This window comes from Rhipicephalus sanguineus, chromosome 1, assembly GCF_013339695.2.
Source record: "Rhipicephalus sanguineus isolate Rsan-2018 chromosome 1, BIME_Rsan_1.4, whole genome shotgun sequence".
Taxonomy (NCBI): domain Eukaryota; kingdom Metazoa; phylum Arthropoda; class Arachnida; order Ixodida; family Ixodidae; genus Rhipicephalus; species Rhipicephalus sanguineus.
The window spans coordinates 213,783,976-213,804,550 of NC_051176.1; the positions used below are offsets into that span (position 1 = coordinate 213,783,976).

At 45.3% G+C, this 20,575-nt stretch overlaps 1 protein-coding gene across 1 annotated transcript in view; it reads left to right on the forward strand.

The window, feature by feature from the left end:
- LOC119407187 (protein phosphatase 1 regulatory subunit 16A) overlaps nt 1–20,575 on the forward strand; it is a 301,652-nt gene that overhangs the window by 132,047 nt on the left and 149,030 nt on the right. The window contains exon 3 of the mRNA XM_037674070.2: nt 5,088–5,204. The gene's annotated coding sequence lies outside the window, so the exon portion shown is untranslated. The remainder of the gene's footprint in view (nt 1–5,087; nt 5,205–20,575) is intronic.

Genomic DNA, 20,575 nt, shown 5'->3' on the forward strand with positions numbered 1-20,575 from the left:
GCGTATCAGACGAAAACAAGAAAACCCATTGCAAGCAAAAGATACGCAAGAATGTGTTCCCTCCATTTCCTCTTTGTTATATCACCATGCACGACAAATCTCTGACGCTGTTATGGGAGATGGGAATGTTTCGTGTAATATCTATCGTATCTGTGCTTCGGATGCGTCAACATTTTCCTTCGCCTTTATGACGTTCAGTTTGCGCACTCCGCTTGCCGACGGGTCTTGTTGAATATCACGCATTTTCCCGCGGGTTATTCTTATGAGTAAGCTCACAACTACGAGTTCGACAGTGCGGCACGTTCTGTAAGTCGGCGAATGTGTGTAACTAGCAATTGTGTTTTTTGTGCTCGTCGCTTCGTGCGTCTGTAGCTTTTCATGAACAAGGCTACCTCGCTTTCGCATCCGAGAGCTGGCGGATCTCCGTGGAAGTCTGCTTCGACACGGAGCTTTAGCGCCGCCGCTTGCGAAGTTCTGTCGCTGAACACGTTGCAGCCGTAGAATAGGTTGATTCTTTATAACTTCTACTCGATCTATTCGGCATCCGACCAGTATTGCCCCAGTATGAATGACCCTCCGCGGTATAGTTAACTGGCTTACGCGTTGCGCTGCTATAAGCTCGTGGTCGTGGGTTCGACACTTGCCGCGGCGGCCGCTGTTAGATTGGAGCGAAACGTGAAAAAAAAAAAAAAAACACTCGTGTACTCATATTCCAGGTGAGTGGTATAAGGAACACCATGCGTTCAAAGTCCCCCCCTTCGGCGTGCTTCACACTCTTACAGCGTTTATGGCGCGCAAAATTTAAAAAAGAAATGTAATCCGTTTTATATCATTGTCGAGTAATATGTTTGAAAGAAGGTGCGCGCACCTCGCGTTCTGTTTTACAGGCCGCGTGTTCTGCGATTTAGTTTGCATAGCTATGAAACCCGGTCCTGTGTCTTGATAGTCTCTAGCTAGGAGTTAAGAGCAGATGGGAAAGAAAAGCTCACCGAGCTATCTTAAAAAATAATCTAAATTGATACATTTGCTGCTCAACCCGTTCTCCCAGCACTCGAAGGAGCTCTGCAACTTTTCGAGCTTAAAGGGACACTAAAGAGCAAAACGATTTTTCTCACATTAGTAAAGTAGTCTTCCACGATACCAAAAACACCACGCTTGCTGCGAGAAGACACTTAATAAGCGAGAAAACACGCAAAAAGAAAATACAGGTGGCGACGCCACCTTGGAATTCCCGCACCGTTTGCCGTGACGTCACATAGTTTTGACGGCGCCTGCTTAGGACTACGTAGTTCCTAATCGGTTAAATCGAAGTACATTGTTCTCTGAGGGGGCCAGAGACTTGACATAACGAGACTGTGGAAATTTCGTCGAGCCATTGGCGCCAAAATACGTTAAATGCTCTTTGAGATCATTTCGTCACGAATTACAAAGTTCGGCGCGATATTTAAAAATGAAACTTTGAACTTGGTTTTCTCCTTTAATAATAAACCTATGGTGGTGAAATAAACTACACAGGAGTTCTCTGAGCACACCTTATCAATCTAAACCAATTCATTGTTTCTCTTCAGTGTCCCTTTAATGCTGCTCTGTGTACTTGCGAAGTGGTCTTCACCTCGTGGGCATTGGTAATCTCGTTCTTTTACTAGATTGTTTCTTAAAAAAAAAGAAATAACAGTTTCTCTAGATACGTGAAGCGCCGACAACGATGACAACATTTTAGAGTTGCACAAACGCTCGTGATTTTGTTCACCATTTCATCGGGGTCGTATAACCATGCAGACAACTTTCGTCGTCTGTGATGATCTTCTAAAGAACGTTTTTGGTCATTGTCGTTTTTTGGCTTTAGTCACGTTGGATATATTTTTCCAGAACCCCAACAGCATCTTCTGAAATCCCTTCAATTGTGCAGTGATGACTCTAGTTGAGCTTTTCTTTTTCTTTTTGTTGTCCCATAACTAAAGCAATCTCGTTTGTACGACGAGAGTTTCGCCGTTAGACCACAAAACACGGAGCATCATAGGAACGCATAATGTAAAAGTTGGTTCGCAGACGAGGATATATAATTGCGGTGCATTCGCGGTCAGACTATCCAAATAAAGGTTAGCAATCCAACTTTATAGGCCGGGAGCTGGTAGTTGTATGCTAAATTGGAAATACGAGTCATCTATAACGATGACGAAACGTTTCTCGACTGCGGCTGCGGATGTCGCCATGTGTTTAAAAAAAAAAGTGCAAACTCTCGACGTTGACAAGCTGCATATATTCGACTTATTCCGAAAGAGCGCGCACTGTCGGTGGGCGTAAGTAGCATCAAACAAAAAGCCAGCCTGCCGAATCGGCCGTGCCAGCGCAATTCAAGCTCGTACGATCAAGCCGGAGAAGTTGCGTTGTGCGATACGTTACGGCGTGCTGGTGTGATGGCCTGCGGTCCCAAGCGATGTTTCGGCATTAGATATGCGTTTTCGGGGGCACTCCAATGGTCATTAACGTAAAGCGGCCGTATACCGAGCACTCCCGGGTACACAGTCATCATTCGTACGTTGCGATTTGTGCGCCACGTGAAGCTGACAACGGCTGGCGCCTCCGAGCTAAAAATCGTTTAGCTTAACCGCGTATATGGAGAGGAAAACATTTATTTTTCGCAACAAGCGCATGTTCAGCCTCTGCGATGCAGGTTCTTGCGTATTACGCAGGACTTCGCTATTGTGCAAGGTGTGTGTGTGTGTGTGTGTGTGTGTGTGTGTGTGTGTGTGTGTGTGTGTGTGTGTGTGCGCGTTTGTGTGTGTGTGTGTGTGTGTGTGTGTGCGTGCGTGCGTGCGTGCGTGCGTGCGCGCGTGCGCGCGTAGAGAGACAATGTACAGATAAAAAAAAGGCCACGACACTCAGGCACCTGTCGTCTTCGCGCACGTCGAGGCGAAAATACTTCAATTAACCTGGTTTACGGCTCGCTGACGTTTGATAATCACAATGTCTCGTTCTAAAAAAGGCATACCGCTGACGACGATGACGCTGGCGATGATAACATTGCACTGAAGAAGGCCGTATAGTGTTTTATTAAAAGTTTGTCGTCTCTATATCGATTTTCGAGCACGAAAACGTGATGTCGCTTAAAATCTGGCGAGAAGCGTTTTTTTCCCCCCGAGACCCGCATTTCATGGAAAATAGCATTGATCATTATAGGAAAGGCAGAAAATTTTTCCTGTTTGAACGGGTCTGCATTTTACTAGAGGCCGAAGGTGAGCGAGCACCTTTTTAGGGAAGAAACTATTTCGTGTTTGCTAAACATATTGTAGTAGCGCTAGCCTCGAAAGTTCCTGAATGCTGAAGGAGAGGGAAGAAAGAGAGGTCTGCGGTTGTATACAAGGCGATTATAACGAATTTAATCGCATGTGTATACAGTACAAGACCTTATTGTATAAGTACATGGTATAGTTTTATTCGTTGCCGCGACGCCACGCTTATTTGGGTCTGTCTATATATATAAACAGCAATATTTCTCTTGCAACGCCACTGGCCTGTATCTATCGGCAACACTTGAGTGAACTGGTGATCTTGGTGATATGCACGATAGCTTAAGGGAAAGACACGACTATATGACACGAACTTTTGGAAACAGATTACAGACCACGACAGCCGGCATTGTGCATTTAGACTATACTTTGGAAGCAAGCGACTTGCGCTCCGCTCGCTCATACGCAAGCCTCCTCCGTAAGTCGCCGTAAAACTAGCAGGTTTTGTATTTGCGCTCCGACATTTATATCTACCGGCAAAGAATGCGCTGTCTAGTGCAATGCACGGACTTCTTAAAAGTCAATGACAATAGTAGAGTGCACGCGTCAAATGCCTCTCGGTGTTATCTCGTGTCATCCGTCTGCTGTCTTCTTTCCCTATAGTTTTTCTTCCTTTTTCTTAACAATGTCGTCAACATCCGTTAATGTGCGCCTGTGCTGTCGGTTATTTTCAATTTTCATCGAAAGCACGCGATGGATAATGTACATTGCCCGACAGCATTTTTTTATTCCGTAACAACAGGCGGTGAATGTCACGAACATCGACAGATGGGACGAGCTTGATTTTATTTTTCTTGCTTTCCTTCGCGCTAGCTTGCCTCGAAGAGAACAAAACGATAGAAAGCCTGCATTCTTTTCAAAGGACGAAATACCGCGTTGCCCTTTCGGTTGAATTTCACGGCGCGGAGATAGCGGGCGCAACTTCGTTTGCGCGTCTTCACACGGGGTGAATGGCAACGACGGTCCGAACGTAGTACGTGTTGTGTGTGTACACGCGTGAACGTCAGCACCTGAATCAATCTTGCCGGTCGCTTGCATCGCCTCCGCTTCACATTTGATGTTTGCGTCGCCGCTCGTTCGCAGTGCTGGATAAAAGTATAAAGCTTGGATGTTTGGCGGAACCTAACGCCCCGAGGCATTTGTACACATCTGGTGTGTTAGAAGCAACCTATATATCCTGTGTAGCGCAATTCTCTAAATATAGATGTGATGGGCGCTGTCGTTCTGCATTCTGCCCTTCGTTGTATGTAGTCCGGCTGTCGCGACCTGGAAGTCGAGCAGCTGTTTGTTCTTAGAGATTTATGGGAATGCTACCGCTACGTACATTGGGTCATGCGAATGCAGCACATGCCGCTACGCCGCGCACCGTGGAGCTCGGAGCGCTTGATAAATTGAGATTAGTGGACGCGGCGTCATTCTCGTGTGGATATCGAATTCCGTAAAACGTTAGCATAGCTGCAGTGTGCCTACATTGAATGTATAGTAGTGGACGCTCGTTTTGCGCCCATTTCGTGGCTTTGACGTTACGAGTTCTTCGTTATGTGATAGGTAATCGCACCATTTGGAAGAATTTTTTACCGCTGTGTACGAAGTTCTTTTGCGTTTCAACAGTACCCGTTTCTCGAGTTTGTTCAGCTCAACGAGGCTCGTTACGCCGTCGGTAAATCTCACTGTGAGCTCGTATAATCGAGTTCTCGGTAATGCACTCGGATGTTTTCAGTGGAGGTGCTTGTGGATTTCAGCGGCGGCTTTTAACGCGCGTTGTTTCGCGTCCTAATGATGTCTCTTGGTGCGCAGGCCGTGAGGAACAAGTTCCGGGCATCGACATCGCACCGGCAAATCAGGAGCCAAGATGCGGCCGCATTAGTCGACGAGACGCTTCACGGACTCGCCGTCTGCGTCGGAGCACGAGGGGTGCGTATAATGGATCGATTATCGCCCCTCACTGTAGCCATTCCATCGGTTTTTCGCTTCCTGTGCTTTCTTTTAGCCTTTGGCTGTCGGCGCATAGACTTCTGGATGCGAGTTCTTGCGTTCTCTTCACGTGTAGTCTTTTTCGCATTTCGTTAACAACTAGGCAAGATTGTCCCCGCCAGTGTTCAGCGAGACGGAGACATATGTGGATCTGTGAGCGAATAAGGGAGGTGGGGTGGCCATAAAGGTGAGAGTGGGGCGTGCCTGGTGTACGGGAAAAGGTGTGTGTGTGTGTGTGTGTGTGTGTGTGTGTGTGTGTGTGTGTGTGTGTGTGTGTGTGTGTGTGTGTGTGTGTGTGTGTGTGTGTGTGTGTGTGTGTGTGTGTGTGTGCGCACTATACATGAAAGTCGATCCTCTGAGGCCCCGTGGACTCTGCCGCCCAATATATATTTACTAGAACAAAGGAGCGTAGAATATACGTGCAAAATAATTACAAAGGCTGTGTAGCGGCATACTAAGGTTTTTTGACCCAGCCTAGAATCTATTCTCTAGCAAGCACTGAAACATTAGGAAATTAAGGATATGGCCTAAGGCGTTTCAGGGAGAGAAAAATGAAGAATGAAGGGGCGAGGGGGAGGCTACTTGATTGCGATTCCACGTTGACAGAGGTCGTTATAGTGCCAGGTTTCTTGACGTGGCTTCTCGGCGTGAAACGGTGCAGTACATTTTTTTTTCCTTTTTCCACATGCTTCGGTAAATTGTCAAGTACGTGTTTAAAAAGTGGGGTTAAGATCTACGTTTTTTTTTCGTACACTCCGTGCTTCCTTTTGTTGCGTTTTATTTCATTCCGACATAGGGTTTTTTTGTTGACCCGTCACTGCTGACCTCGTGCCGTGTCGATACTAGACCCTATGCGACACCATTCTTAGCGTGTGAGTCGCTTATTGGATTATATACGCGTGCGGTAATTACGGCTCGCTCTGAGTACGTATTCATCATAGAATACTAAGGAATACCAACATTTCTCTTGACACATCTACGCATACCATCAGCAATGAGTAAATGTGCTGTTCAATCCCGAGCAAAATAAACGGGGGTGGAAAGAACGCTGCTATATATATATATATATATATATATATATATATATATATATATATATATATATATATATATATATATATATATATATATATAGGGGTGTGCGAATATTCGAAGGTTTCGAATATTCGATAACTTCAAATATTCGAAAAATTCGAATATGCGATTCGATTATCATGCATAAAATAACTCGTCTTCCACATTTCTGCTGCGTTCGTATAGCTAAAAACGTTGCCGAGAGGAGCGATACACATCGTAAGTACACGGAGGCACGATATCTGCCTGCGACGAGCGCCCCAATACGTATGATTTATTGCTGGTGCATCTCCGACGTGCAGCGCTGTTGGCGATCATGTAACCGTACATTTTCAATATTATGCGGCCGTAACGTGCCGCACTACGACTTGTTCACTATGCGGGACCACTTCTGAAGAAAGACAGTGACCCATGTGACTGGTGGCGGACTGTAGGCACCTTCATATACCCCAGTCTGGCAAAGCTTTGCCCCATGTACCTCCCTATACCAGCCACTTCTGTTCCAAGCAAGCGTGCCTTTTCAGTGGCAGAGGGGGGGAGGGGTGCCTCTGTTACAAGGCAGCGCCTGCTGCCTGATCATGTGGAGCAACTCATATTTCTTCATGACAACATGTAGTCATTACTTTCATTGTGCCGTGATGTTTGCTTGTGTTGTGATGTGCATTGTGCTAGCCTGGACATTGTGTTCTGGAGATAGTAGTGTATGTTGTGCTGCCAGTCAGGCTGTTAATGTCTTTTTTTTCTCAAATAGCTACATGTTAAATAAAACATTGTTACTGTGGAGGCATTTTTCCTTCGATATTCGATATTCGATTCGATATTCGAAGGTGGATATTCGTATTCGATTCGTATTCGAAAAATTTGATATTCGCACACCCCTAATAATATATAATTTTTCATCGTCTTTCTCGGAGATTACACCGGCTTACTCCAACCGCTACGGAAGATGTAATGCCTATCGAAACAAAAATTTTGTGCTCCAGTTAAGCATGGGTGCCCGAAAATTTGAAATGTCCACGGCACTGTTTTTATATATAAATATATAGAACTATGTATAATCCAACGCCCTAATGCAAAAGCAAAACTGACAGTAAGACTGTAGTCGCCATTGGTTGATTCAGTTTTCTTATATGGACATTACATGCTTGATATATATCGGAATTCGCAGTTTCGAAACTAACGCAACTTTATTTTTATCGCTGTTCTTTCGAAAAGTGCGACATTTGCGGACGATACTGCTTTGATATTGCTCGGCGGCAATCACAATTAAACTGTTGTTTACTGAAAAAGATATTTATAAACTAATGACGTCGTTTGATATTTGTGGACAACGCAAACAGTACAGTTAATCTGCTTTCATTATTGCTACAAAGAAAGAAAAAAAAATGCAGCGTGGTAAAGAACTATACAGGGTGTTTCAAGAAATGTGTCCAACCTTCTCAAAAAATCAGGAAAAAGTGATATTTGATTGCTGCCTTCAGAATTGGTTTTTCTGTAGTGGCAGGGATTTTAAGATGGTTAAAGAAATTATTTGGGACTGTAATTAAAAAGGTTAAATTAACTTTTTAGTTAGTGGAGTTAGGTGGTTATATCAAATTGGAGAATTGAAGTTCTTCATGCCAGAAAACCAACCCAACTTTGAGATTTCGAAAAAGGGGCATCTAGTAATAATTACGAAGTAATGAAATTCAACCAAATTCAATGGCGAAACCTAAACAGAAACGTCGAAGAACGCAACTGCCATATTCCTTTGAGACGTCCAAAATGAGTGAATGACTTTTTCTGTAGCGCTAGGCATCTTAAGATGGTTAAAGAAATTATTTGGGACTGTAATTAAAAAGTTAAATTAATTAACTTTTTAATTAGTGGAGTTAGGTGGTTGTGTCAAATTGAGGAATTGAAGTTCTTCGTGCCACAAACCCATCCCAACATTGAGATTTCGAAAAGGGGGTCTGTAGTAATAATTACGAAGTAATGAATTTCAACCGAATCCGATGGCTTTCACTATTGAAAGCCTTTGCATTTCGCTGAACTTCATTACGCCACAACAATTACTAGAGGACGCTTTTTCGAAATCTCAAAGCTCGGATGGGTTCCTGGCATGAAGAACTTCAATTCTCCCATTTGACACAATCACCTAACTCCACTAAATAAAAAGTTAATTAATGTAACTTTCTTAATTACTATCCTAAATGATGTCCTTAACCACCTTAAGATTTCTGCCGCTACAGAAAAAGCAATTCTGAAAGCCCCGAGCAAATATCGCATTTTCCTGATTTTTTGAGAAGGTTGGACGCATTTCTTGAAACACCCTGTATGTGCATAGTGAGCACTGCATCGAGCGCTTTCTCCAGATGATGCAGTATGCTACCAAAATAAAGTGCCTTTGTCTTATTTTCGAATAATTTTTCTCGTTTTCGATGGCGTGGAATGTGTGGCCGAAAGACGGCGAGCAGTATGCGCAATCACGTACGAAATCACGACGGTATGTGGTCGTAGGCTAAGAAGGGTCATCTGTAAGGCTCAGGGTGAAACTGTATGTAGGTATGGCGTCACAATATACGGACTAAGGTAACCATGTAGGATGAACGTATATCGAACAAAATAAAAATCACAGCATATCCACGGAGTGAATGATGATGAGTGGGCGAAGCTGCGGAGGTTCATCGGTAAACCGTGAATCTTCCGTGAATTCTGCCCAGTACATCATCACCGACGTGAGATAGGGCGCGTTTATACTAAAGGTTCGATGAGTTATGACGACTTGCAGCTCACTTTAATTTTACATGTACGCTGTGAATTTTCATTGTTTAGAAAACCATTGCTTTAGAAAACATCTGGCGTCTTTCGTTAAGCAGCTGGCGTCTTTTCCTCTTGCTTTAGAAACATCTGGCGTTCTTCCGTTTTGCTTTTACAAAACATCTGGCGTCTTTCGTTGGTGTATTTCATCAATCAACAGCGTTTTGAACAAAATTGTTATTGATTAATCACGCACAGGAGAAATCTCACCAGGCACTACCTTGGAGGTAAAGAATGGCTGCTAATGGGAATGAGAGACAGAAGAAGTCGGCTTTTAGCTACCGCTACGAATTTTTTATTGTTCAACAACGCACAGGAAAAATCTCCCACCGGCACCACCTTGGAGGTCAAAGCGTAAGACTGGTTACGGACTACGACTACGACTACGAGGGACGAACGGGTGCCGCCTTAAGGAGCTTCGCTCCTAATACAGAAAATAAGTGATGACGTAGTTTGGGGAACAAGAGCTGCTGCTGAGCCCAGTGAGCTGATTTCACAATATGGCATATTTGATATCAGACGACTCTATCTTCTGGTGGTACTTACGACAAATCTTTTTTTTTTTGTTATGAATATCATAAAAATAAGGCGCAAATCGCAAGCTTTGAGACATTGAAACGTTCGTTCGAGCGAAGGAATGCATTTACAGATTGTGATAAAAGAACGAGGTCATTTTATGTATCATTATAATTAAATAAAAAAAAAATGGGCGAGCTTCACATCGTATCTACGTTGCGGAAAACATTTTACTCCGCACGGTCCACGCAGTTCAGACAGGCTGCTGGGAGTAATCGTAGAAAATGATTTGACGCGAGTTTTACAAACAAGTCAATAACTCTCGTATGAAAGAGAGCGTGGTATTGTGTGCGCTCTTTTTTATCTGCCCTTGCATGCTATCAACTTAGTTCTCTAAGACGCGTCGTGACTGTTGCTTAAGATAAATGGACGATTGTGTTCGACGCTCGGTCAGTAACTCGGCAATGCAGGTCGAGGGGAAACGGGAATGAAGGGAAAGAGCGCCAAGCTGTGGGGGAGTGTGTAGTGGCCCACATAAAAGCTTCGATGCTTTCGCGAACATCACATCGCATTTGCGCAATTAAAAAAATGTTTTTTTTTAATACTTTTTCGTTTTGTTCATCAGACACGCAGCCGAGTTGCTTCGTCGATCTCGACGCACTGCTCAATCCCGCTCCAATGCATCGGTGCTTTGTAGAGGTAGCTGACGAAATGGGCACAACTTTGAAAAGCCATCAAGTTTCACACCGTATACATATGCTCGTCTGTTGCGTTAACGCTCGTGAACACGTTTCGTCTTGCGCCGGAAATGTCTTATGGAAGTGGATGAGCGCAAGCAAAATACCAAATTTGTGTCTGTTGGCGTATATCTTTAGCTGCTAATACACAATTTGATGCGGAAAAGGGGGACAAAAAGATAAAGGAACAGTTGTTCACAGCTGCATGCGCTATTTTGGATTTGCGCGCCGCGCAGTGCATGCACAGTGGTGTAAATGCTTTCGACGCACATTGCTAGCTGCTCGGTTCGCGAAGAGATCAAACCAGTACAGCACCGGAGCGAGTAATGAAGTAGACGGCTCAATAGTATTGTTACTGTCCGTTTGCCAACAAGATTACGTTTCTCTCAGTCAGCGTGATAGCGATGTTTCTGCCTTCAAGGATCGACAGGCGGGAGGGAACTCCCTTGGAATCGATTTGCGAGTGCAGTGGCGCGCTGAGATTCCGCGCCTCTGCGCTTGCTCTTGCGCGTAATGCAGCTCAGTGTGGTGTCATCTAACATTTTGCTGCTACTTATGGACTAAATCTGGTTATTTCGCGCGTGTTCTTGCGATAGGCATTTTCTGCGTCTCTCTAGAGACCAGATGTATACCTCCCAGCAAGGTCGTTAACTGCCATTTATATTTTCTGTCCGTAATAGTAAGGTCAGCCAACTCTGGCTGATATTCTCAGAAATTATGACTAGCTGACTCAGCGTGTCACTGTATAGGTTCTAGAATTCGAGTTATCGTTAACTGCATGCATGTTAATTACAACAAGGTACATGTTTTGGGAACCGCATATACAGGGTGTTTCAAGAAATGTGTCCAACCTTCTCAAAAAATCAGGAAATGCGATATTTGATTGCCGCCTTCAGAATTGGTTTTTCTGTAGTGGCAGGGATTTTAAGATAGTTAAATTATTTGGCACTGTAATTAAAAAAATTAAATTAACTTTTTAATTAGTGGAGTTAGGTGGTTGTGTCAAATGAGAGAATTGAAGTTCTTCATGCCAGAAACTCAACCCAACTTTGAGATTTTGAAAAAGTGGCATCCAGTAATAATTACGAAGTAATGAAATTCAACCAAATTAAATGGCGAAACCTAGACAGAAACATGGAAGAACGCAACTGCCATATTCTTCTGAGACGTCCAAAATGAGTGAATGACTTTTTCTGTAGATAGGCATCTTAAGATGGTTAGAGACATGACTTGAGACAGTAATTAAGAAAGTTAAATTATTTATTTTTTTAATTAGTGGAGTTGGGTGACTGTGTCAAATTAAGGAATTGAAATTCTTTGTGCCAGAAAGCCACCACAACATTGAGACTTCGGAAAAGCGGCCTCTAGTAATAATTACGAAATAATGAAATTCAACTGAATTCGATGGCTTTCGCTGTTGAAAGCCGTTGCATTTCGTTGAATTTCATAACGCCACAATTACTAGAGGACGCTTTTTCGAAATCTCAAAGCTCGGATGGGTTCCTCGCATGAAGAACTTTAATTCTCCCATTTGACACAATCACCTAACTCCACTAATTAAAAAGTTAATTAATGTAACTTTCTTAATTACTGTCCTAAATGGTGTCCTTAACTACCTTAAGATTCCTGCCGCTACAGAAAAAGCAATTCTGAAAGCCCCGAGCAAATATCGGATTTTCCTGATTTTTTGAGAAGGTTGGACACATTTCTTGAAACACCCTGTATATCGAAATAGTCTGCCTCGTCTCTGCTTGCCACGCGCTGTGTATGTAGTCGTCGTGTTCTTCTCGGTGACTTATTCGGCTGCGTCGTTCTAGGATTCGCACGTTGTTTTCCAATGAAACAAGTGCACCTTTATTTTGCTTATGTAGCGTTTAAAGGCTGTGAGAAGACGATTGACCAGCTCTGCAGCCTTACCGATACTGCATAAAAAGCGTGCACTGGACTCGCTCATAACCAATTCAGTGAAACTGAAGTTTCGTCAGCGTTGACCTTATCAGCCACATTACAAGCACCGTTTATGCTCGTGCGTCGGCTAGTCGGTCGCGGACGCACGGAACCGGCGAACACGCTCTCTAAACCAACTTGCCGTACACACACTTAAGGGTTTTCTACTATGCACTCTCCTTCTCGTTTCATTGCGTTATAAATTACGTGGAGAACGAGGCCGCCGGTTCGATTCCCAGCCACGGCGGACGCATATTAGTAGGGGCGAAGTGCAACGACGCCCGTGTACTTCGATATACGTAAATGTTAAACACGGCTTGCTTGGTAATACGATTAGATTGCGGTTTTGGCGCGTGAAACCATATAATTTCACAGGCTATACGTATATGGGCACTCCAGAAGAGTAGCGCCGTTACCACGATTTGCGTATAAATTGAACGAAACAGAACGACAGAGTATTTAATATAATAGGCCCAGTGAGGTTAAGTAAATGGTTGCGTCATTAACGGTGCCTAGATTAGTATTGATTCCTAGTTGCCGTTAGTGATTGCGCGGCGCAGTATATACAATGTTGGCTTCTGCTGCGCGCTACATTATTGGTCGAGTTACGACCCTGCGTTAGGTGAAGAAAATTATCGTCAAAAAATTTTTGCACTCTTTTTTTTTTAGTTGCGTGGAGAAGGTTTTCCCGATATCCGCAGTGGTCTAAACCACGCGACAATGCTCCACCGTTCCGTGGGTTTCGCGCTTCGGCAGCTTTGTTGCCTACCGTTTCAGAACATTACTGGAGTCGGGAAGGCAAGGAACGTGCAACAACATGTATGCATGTTGTACGCATGCGCATATGGCCCCATATATATATATATATATATGGCAGTGGCATGCCGCATATTAATTCAAAATTTTCATAATGTGATGTCACAACAAAGCTGATATTTGGGGTGAGGCCCACCACTGGCAAAGCTGGCGCCACCATCGGCGTGACGTGGTGTGCATGATCACGTGGTCAAAGCGACTGTGTCGTCTGCTTCGGGAAATACGAAGCGAGCTGAAAATGAAATTTTAGAGTGCCACCTGCGCTGCCGTCCTGATTAAGTGGGAAGGTTTTCCCACTTCGGTTGTGCGCTTGGCAACAATTGTTTACTGCCGACGTTTGGAGAACTAGTCCAGCAAACGTTTCTATATAATATTCGTTATCCTTCGCGTTGTACGATACCACATCTTTCGCCTCGTATGCTTCTCCTCCCAAGATTAATTGCGAAGTCATGGAGCTTTGGTCTATCGACGTGTTGATGCTAGATACTGGCAAGTTCACTGAAATTGAAAGGGAGCGGTAGGAACCGTGTTAAAAAATGCACGGCATATCTTCATGCTTTCCTTAGCCCCAACCAATGTATGTACTGTATTAAGAAAAATAAGCCGCAGGAAATTGCTCGCTGAGTAGGCCAATAGACATACAGTGCGATGCAGCTTCAGAAATAATGATGTTGAAAAGTCCAAGAAATAATTAGAGAAAAAAAAATATCTCCTTCCTTGACGGCGTACACAAGTCGCCATAGGCGCCAATGCCCCTAAAGTTTTAACGAAATTATTTTCGAAAAGCTTTGAAAACATCCACGAAACAACGGTTGGTTGTGTATTATACAGTAAAGTGCTCTTGTGCTGTGGCTGCGCGATCGTTGAATTGAGACTTCATTCTGGTGTGCCCCGTTTAGTTATACAGACAGCCCACTGTAAGAGCATATTGTCACATAGTTCGCCCTCAGCGATTGCTTGCCTTTAACGCAAGAAGCCGGTTTCGGGTTACTAATCGCGGAGACCGCGCGCAAAGTGCGCTCACTGTACGCATTCCGTAAACAGGTGACGTCTGTGAACAGTTCTGCTTTTTATTTTTGTCCAAGGTTATTATTTTGACTGTAAAAACTTCCCCCGTTTCGAAAGTATTTACAGAAAACTCCAGGAGAGCTCCTCCAAGGTGTTTTCATTGAGCGCCGACAGCCAAACCTATGAGGAGCGTGCCCGCGTTATCCTATATACATAGCACGCAAGCGAGGCGCGAGGGCGACCCTGTAACTCCTCGCCCCCAATAGCAGTGTGTTGTTCTAGATTGCGTTGCATGGTTCAAGTATGGGCTGGTCTTTTCTATAAAAAAAATGCTTTCGATATACCGCTCTTCGAATAACGTGCGTAAGCTTTGTCGATATCCGAAGTTACATCTTGTCAAGGAACAGCGCGGAAGTAAAGCGAAGACAAAATGAGGAGGAAATACACAAGACCTGTGTGTTTCCTCCTCCTTTTTGTGAGTTTATTATATATATATATATTTTTTTGCGGCATATCAAAGCGACCATAGCCCGCAAGAAGTTCTTAAAAGCGAAGCAAGACAGCCGCATTGTATGAATAAATAGCTTTACAGACGCGTAGTCGCAACATTTTTTTTCTTCTTGGGCCCCTCAAATGTGCAAAAGGCGCCTCTGACTGCCTGTGTGCTTGTGTATTATTTTGGCGAACGTAATCTTTTCTTCTCTGTCTCTCGCAAAACACATTGATTTCGTTGTCCTTAGCGCTCAATCAGCAGAATATTATTTCTTTTGTGAAAATTTAATATGGTCACCGTAAGTATATCTGAAGGTACCCTCCTGCGGCTAATTAATTTTCCGAATTAATTTCCCCTTTTTTTTCGAATCGTTCTTTTCCTTCTGCAGGGGTCATCAATAACGTCCCCCCGAGCGCCCTCGTTGGCCAGCTTCTGGTCCGCTCCCTTCTTTCTCTTTGGCGAAGCGCAGAGGCGCTTTCGTTGCCTTGTTCTTTACTTCCTTCGGCGGAGCCTTCTTCTTCTGGCTAATTTGAGGCGGACGCAATAAAGGCGAAGCGGGGACACTGCGCCGTTGTGCGCGCTCGACTGCATTTTTTGGAGTCGGACGACGTGTATCCGCGCGTGCAACCCCGTCTTGGGCTTCCACATACTAACTACATTGAAACACCATTTCTCCGAGGGTGGAATGACTGGAGATCATTGCATTGTTCTGTCGGGGGCGCGCTGCCGCGATGTCTCAACGCTCTCTCTGGGTGCTGGCTCCTCCATCGGACTTTTTACGTAGCGCTCGCCGGGACGTCGGAAGATCTCGTTATCTCCGCGGTGGTGTATGTGGAGAGCTCGACGAAGGGCTTCTTCATTTTTTTTCCCCCCTCCTGATGTACTACAGCTATTTCTGTGACATTCCATTAGGGAGGAAGCCTCGTTAAATATATTCCCGCCCACTACCCCTCCTGATCTGGGGCGAAAGCCGCCTTCACGGCCTTAGTTTAGTTTCATCTTAGCTCTTCTAAAGCAAAATAAAAGAGAAAACGAAGAAAATTCTTTACGCGGCCTTTTATCGATCGGAATGGGCCTGGCGATCGGTCTCTCTTGTGCCGAGGATCAATTGTCGTGATGTTTTCACGACAGGCAGCTTAGAAGCGGCACGAGGCAGCCATCTGGCTGTTCTTCCCGTTCTGCTTCTTGGGGCTGATTCCTGTATTCGCAACTTTATCTCCGCTTGCGCGGCTTCGCGTGAGCAGAACGCCGACTGTAAAAACTTTTCTTAGTTGGAGGACCCGCCTTGAGATCCGGGATTAACTACGACCTGTAATCTTGCTCGCGGGCTCCCTCTCTTCCTTTCTGGCTTTAATGGTCTTTTAACCTAGCCATTAATTGTGCTACCTCAATTGAAAGATTGCAAACATGGGTGCATATGTCGTCATCGGTTTTAATCGCCGAAAGCGAACCGAAAATCCCGTCGCGCAGTGCTCCCAGCTTCCTGCCCATATTAGTCGCCGCGGGGCTATACAGTGGCTACGGGACTCAGCTGCTGACCCGGCGTGCGTCGCAGGTTCGATCCCGGCTGCGGCGGTCGCATTCCGATGGAGGCGAAATGCTGGAGTCTCGTGCACTTAGAATTAGGTGCACGTTAAAGAACCCCAGATGGTCGAAGCTATCCACTACGGCGTGCCTCATAATGATATGGTCGTTCGGGCACGTAAAACCCCAGAAATTATTAATCTTGCCTGTATGATATCCGAGTCGTCCATGTATATGGGACGTTTATGCGCACGGCAAAGTGCATTGCTTCTTTTCTTTCCATAGCTCGTAGGATGTCTCAAGCAGAAAGTTGGAGGTTCCCGCGACAAAGTGTTCGCGCTGCAAAAGCCTCAGTGCTAATAGCACCATTACCGAAGAGGGTACTGGCCGCGACATAGCAGCGATTTCATTTCGTGATTTAATGTGGCATTCGAGACATACTCTGGCGCTCTCCCTCTCAGGAGCGCCCGCTGCTTCGAAAGCAAGAGACGCAGGCATCTGGCGGGGAATACTATAAGCTGAATGCCGGTGTTTGTGCCCGCGTGCACAGTGTTTTATCATTCACTAATATCCATAGTACAGATGAGAACCAACTGATGGAAACACAACGTGCTATAGAGGTTTGATGAACAGGAATAAGTGTCTCTGAAAGGGTTAGGCATTGACGTCAAGTCACGTGGTGTTCCTGTCTGTACTTGTCATCTGCAAAAGAAAAAAATAAAGACTTGAGAGGGAGTCAGTTCATTTCAACGTTTATAGACCGTTTTCACGAAGAGGAGGAGCGTAGCCTCGAACCGGTGTATTTTCGCGGCTCCCCCTCTCTCCACTACGTGTCCAACCGTCCAACCGCTGCCGCTGGTGTGTGCGGATTCCCGAGTTTTGCATTGCGTGGTGCGTGAGAGGTCAGCGTGTTTCCATTTTTCGACGCGCTCAAGCAATAGTGCTGCCGCAAATCGAAATCTCGAACGAGAACAGGTCGACCAGCTACCATTGCCACTTTTTCAAGTCATCACACCGGCTTGTGATTGTGCTTGGGTGCTGGTACACTTTATCATCTGTACCGAAGAGAACCGATGTCAAGGCTGACGATTAATACACATGTTTGGCCAAGAGTTGCTCTCTCATAACATCAACCTCTCTGATTTCTATGCTACAGCACATGATTTGCAATGTCTGCGGCTAGAAAATGTTTATCTTAGTGCGTGCAATTTCGAGATTATCGAATTAGCACTTTCCAATCTACATGACAGAAAGGGCCGCATGACATGTGTGCTTTGGCGCAGGTACGCGTCTCTAACGTTTCGTCGAGAGCACGTTCTTTCTCGACTTGTCAATTTTCTGACGATCATTGAACTGGGGTAGCGTTATGACAACCGCATCTTTTTTTTTTTTTTTTGCGCGGTAACCTGGGTGCCGTGAACAATCGGCCCACGTTCGTTAAAGCTAGGTCGTTACCTGGACACGTGTGCTCGTCGTAATGCTTCTCAAATACTCGCCAGAAAACAAACTGACAATAATGTTACCAAAAATGGGCGCCCTTTCGGAATATCGCTAGTGGCGGCGGCTCGCGCCGAAGCGAACTTACGCCATGCCATGCTTCCAGATGTGCAACAGGCTTATTTTCATTTTATCATCGTGTTGTTTCTAGGCCGAATTTTGAGCTCAGCCATCGCAGATCTGTTTCTTATGCTGTGCAACGATCAGAGGCCACAAGCTTTTAACTACGACGGCGACACGAATCAGCACAGGCATCGGTGTTTGTGCTCCTGTCGTTCCATGAACATTGTATTGCAACGTGCCGAGCGGAATCAAATGGTCTGTTAAGGATTAGAGTTACGTTTAACTTGAATAATCACGGCACGGAAACCAGGGAGTCATCTTAAACACTAATGCGCGCACCTAGAGCGCAGCCGGACAATGGCCTACGTGTTCGCTCGACTCCATTTACGTTTCTCCGATTACTTCGAGGGTTGTCCTAAATGTTAACGCTCTCTTATAGTGCACATTCCAAGAACCACACCAAGGCCAGATATAACAAAATATACAAAGCAATTACCAATTTACACATGCTGCTTAAGAACTGCATTGGCATTCTACTCATCGTCAGCGCTCCTGCGGGAACATCTCGTGGGCCGCCGCTGCTTGCTGTTTCAACCCCATTTTGAAGCTGACAGCTTACAGATTACTCACTAGCGCCCTTACACTCGCGAAGCGTTGCTCTGTTTTGCCCATGTACCGCGAAGAACAGCGATACCTCGTGAACTGAGCGTATACGCTGCATACACCACCGCGGAGCCCCACACACCGGAAGGGCGGCGAAACATCGCAGACGCTAGACGGCGCTGCGGCGGTGGAGAGCTTTAAAAATGGCAGCCTCCTTGTGAAATTGGTGTTATACACCAATTTCACAAGGAGGCTGCCATTTCACAAGTTGCAAAACTCCCCCCGGCAGCCAACCCGTCGCGCGGCGCCGGGACGGCTTCCGGTTTGGTGGCGCTGTCGGCGCAACAAGCTTCCGCTAGCAGACGAAAACGCGTAGTCTGCGTGGCAAACGCCGGGGCAGCCGTTCAGAAAGGGCTCGGTTGTTTACTCGCCGACTGTATATTATCGTGATTTTTCGTTGCGCTGCCGCTGCAATGCAAAACTGAGTAATATTTAGCAGCGGTAAGGCAAAGTCAGTAAAGCTATGGCTTTCAAGACTGTCCAAGATAACTGACGCTTGATAGCATAGCATACGAGTCTGTCCATTACCCTATAAGAAATTGACTATATGGCGCATTCTCGTAGCGTAATTCTTTAGCTAAAGCGGATGCTTGGGCGTCTTGGTACTTATATCTTTTCGTTTTGGACTGTGCAAGTATTGCGTGGTGTTAACGAATAAATATTTGTTGTAAGTCAGCGCTGTTGTTTGTGTAATCCTTTTTCTGGTGCTCCATAGTTTTTCGCGCTATTTTTTTTTTTCGATAATTCTTCACTTTCACTTTTTTGAAGCGAGGAGTTTTCACTCTGTACCGCGGCAGTCGTTACTTGTAATTACTGAGTGGTAAAATCGCCGTGTGTACTGCACGCCACAATTTCAGTCCTGCTACAGAAAGAAAAATTGTATTTATTTTTCGCACGCATTGCAGAGAAACAATATTTCAGATATTGCATGTATGGTGTGATGCACACAAACGGCACAACTTATTTACAGTCTCAGGCATTAAAACTTATCAAGACAGCTCTAATTAACTGTAAAAAATTATTTACAGCACAATTTTTAGAATCACTCAAATCAATTAAGGCAAGTTCGGGAATATCTTTGGGACGCAATCTTCGACGAGGCTCCTTTCCGCTGGCAATTTCAACCTTAATTCTTATCGTTGACCATGTGAGTGAAAGTCTTCAGGATGTCTTCCTCATGAATGTGCACATCACATACAAGTGATATGTAGGACAGTTTCTTGTCCATACGAGGAATGGTGCGATCCCACGTCGCTCGCTGGTCAAGGTCACGCGGGGCACAAATAGGTTACCAACCGTCTCGTATTTCGCGGGAGTGTCCCGACTTTTCATACAGCGTTGCGAGCCGTCCGTGTCGGGACAGCTATATGTCCCGGATTTATTCCGTACCGTCCAGTTAGAACTTTTTATGGGATCCAACGCACGCCCGACAACGCTCGTCACGCTCCAGAACACAAAGTTCTCATGAATAGCACGCACGAAGCAATGTTGCGGTGGCTAGCGGTGGCTGCGAAGGGCTTCAGTTACTTTGTCTGAACTTCTGTGCGAAACGCGACAACTTTTACGGATGCATTCTCCAGCAAGAGGAAGTGTGGCGAGCAGCACGTAGCCAGCTGAAGAGGCCGAAACAATGGACCCCCCTCCCCCCACCCGTCCCGACTCCCTTCATTGAAGAGTTGGTAACCCTAGGCACAAAAGAAATGTCGTGGTGTCTCGGAACACATGTCGGCATGGTGAAGACACGCAGCATATCCGAAGCACAAAAGAAAACGCCAAGCTGTTCGCGCAGAAAGCAGCCTCCACGAATACTGACGCGACGCGCCGCAACGCCGGCTGAAAAGAGCGGAGTGAGTGAATCCTGTTGCGACAGCAGCGCCACATCTGTCGCTGATGGCGGTGGCGCCGCGCAACATCGCTCAGTTTTGCAACTGACCTGGTTCTATAAACGTTGGTTCATTTCACGGCTGTGAGGATCGTAGTAGGCAAACAGAAGCTTAAAAAAATATAAAAAGGCTAAAAGTGTTTGGTGTTTAGAATTTTGGAGATTCTAAACACCATGTATAGACCAGAACACAGCGAATTCCATGCGCATCGCCATATTTGCATCGCGCGTCGCGCCATCTATCGCACACGCGACGAAACATGCGTGGGCTGCCACGCCAGCAGACGCTACA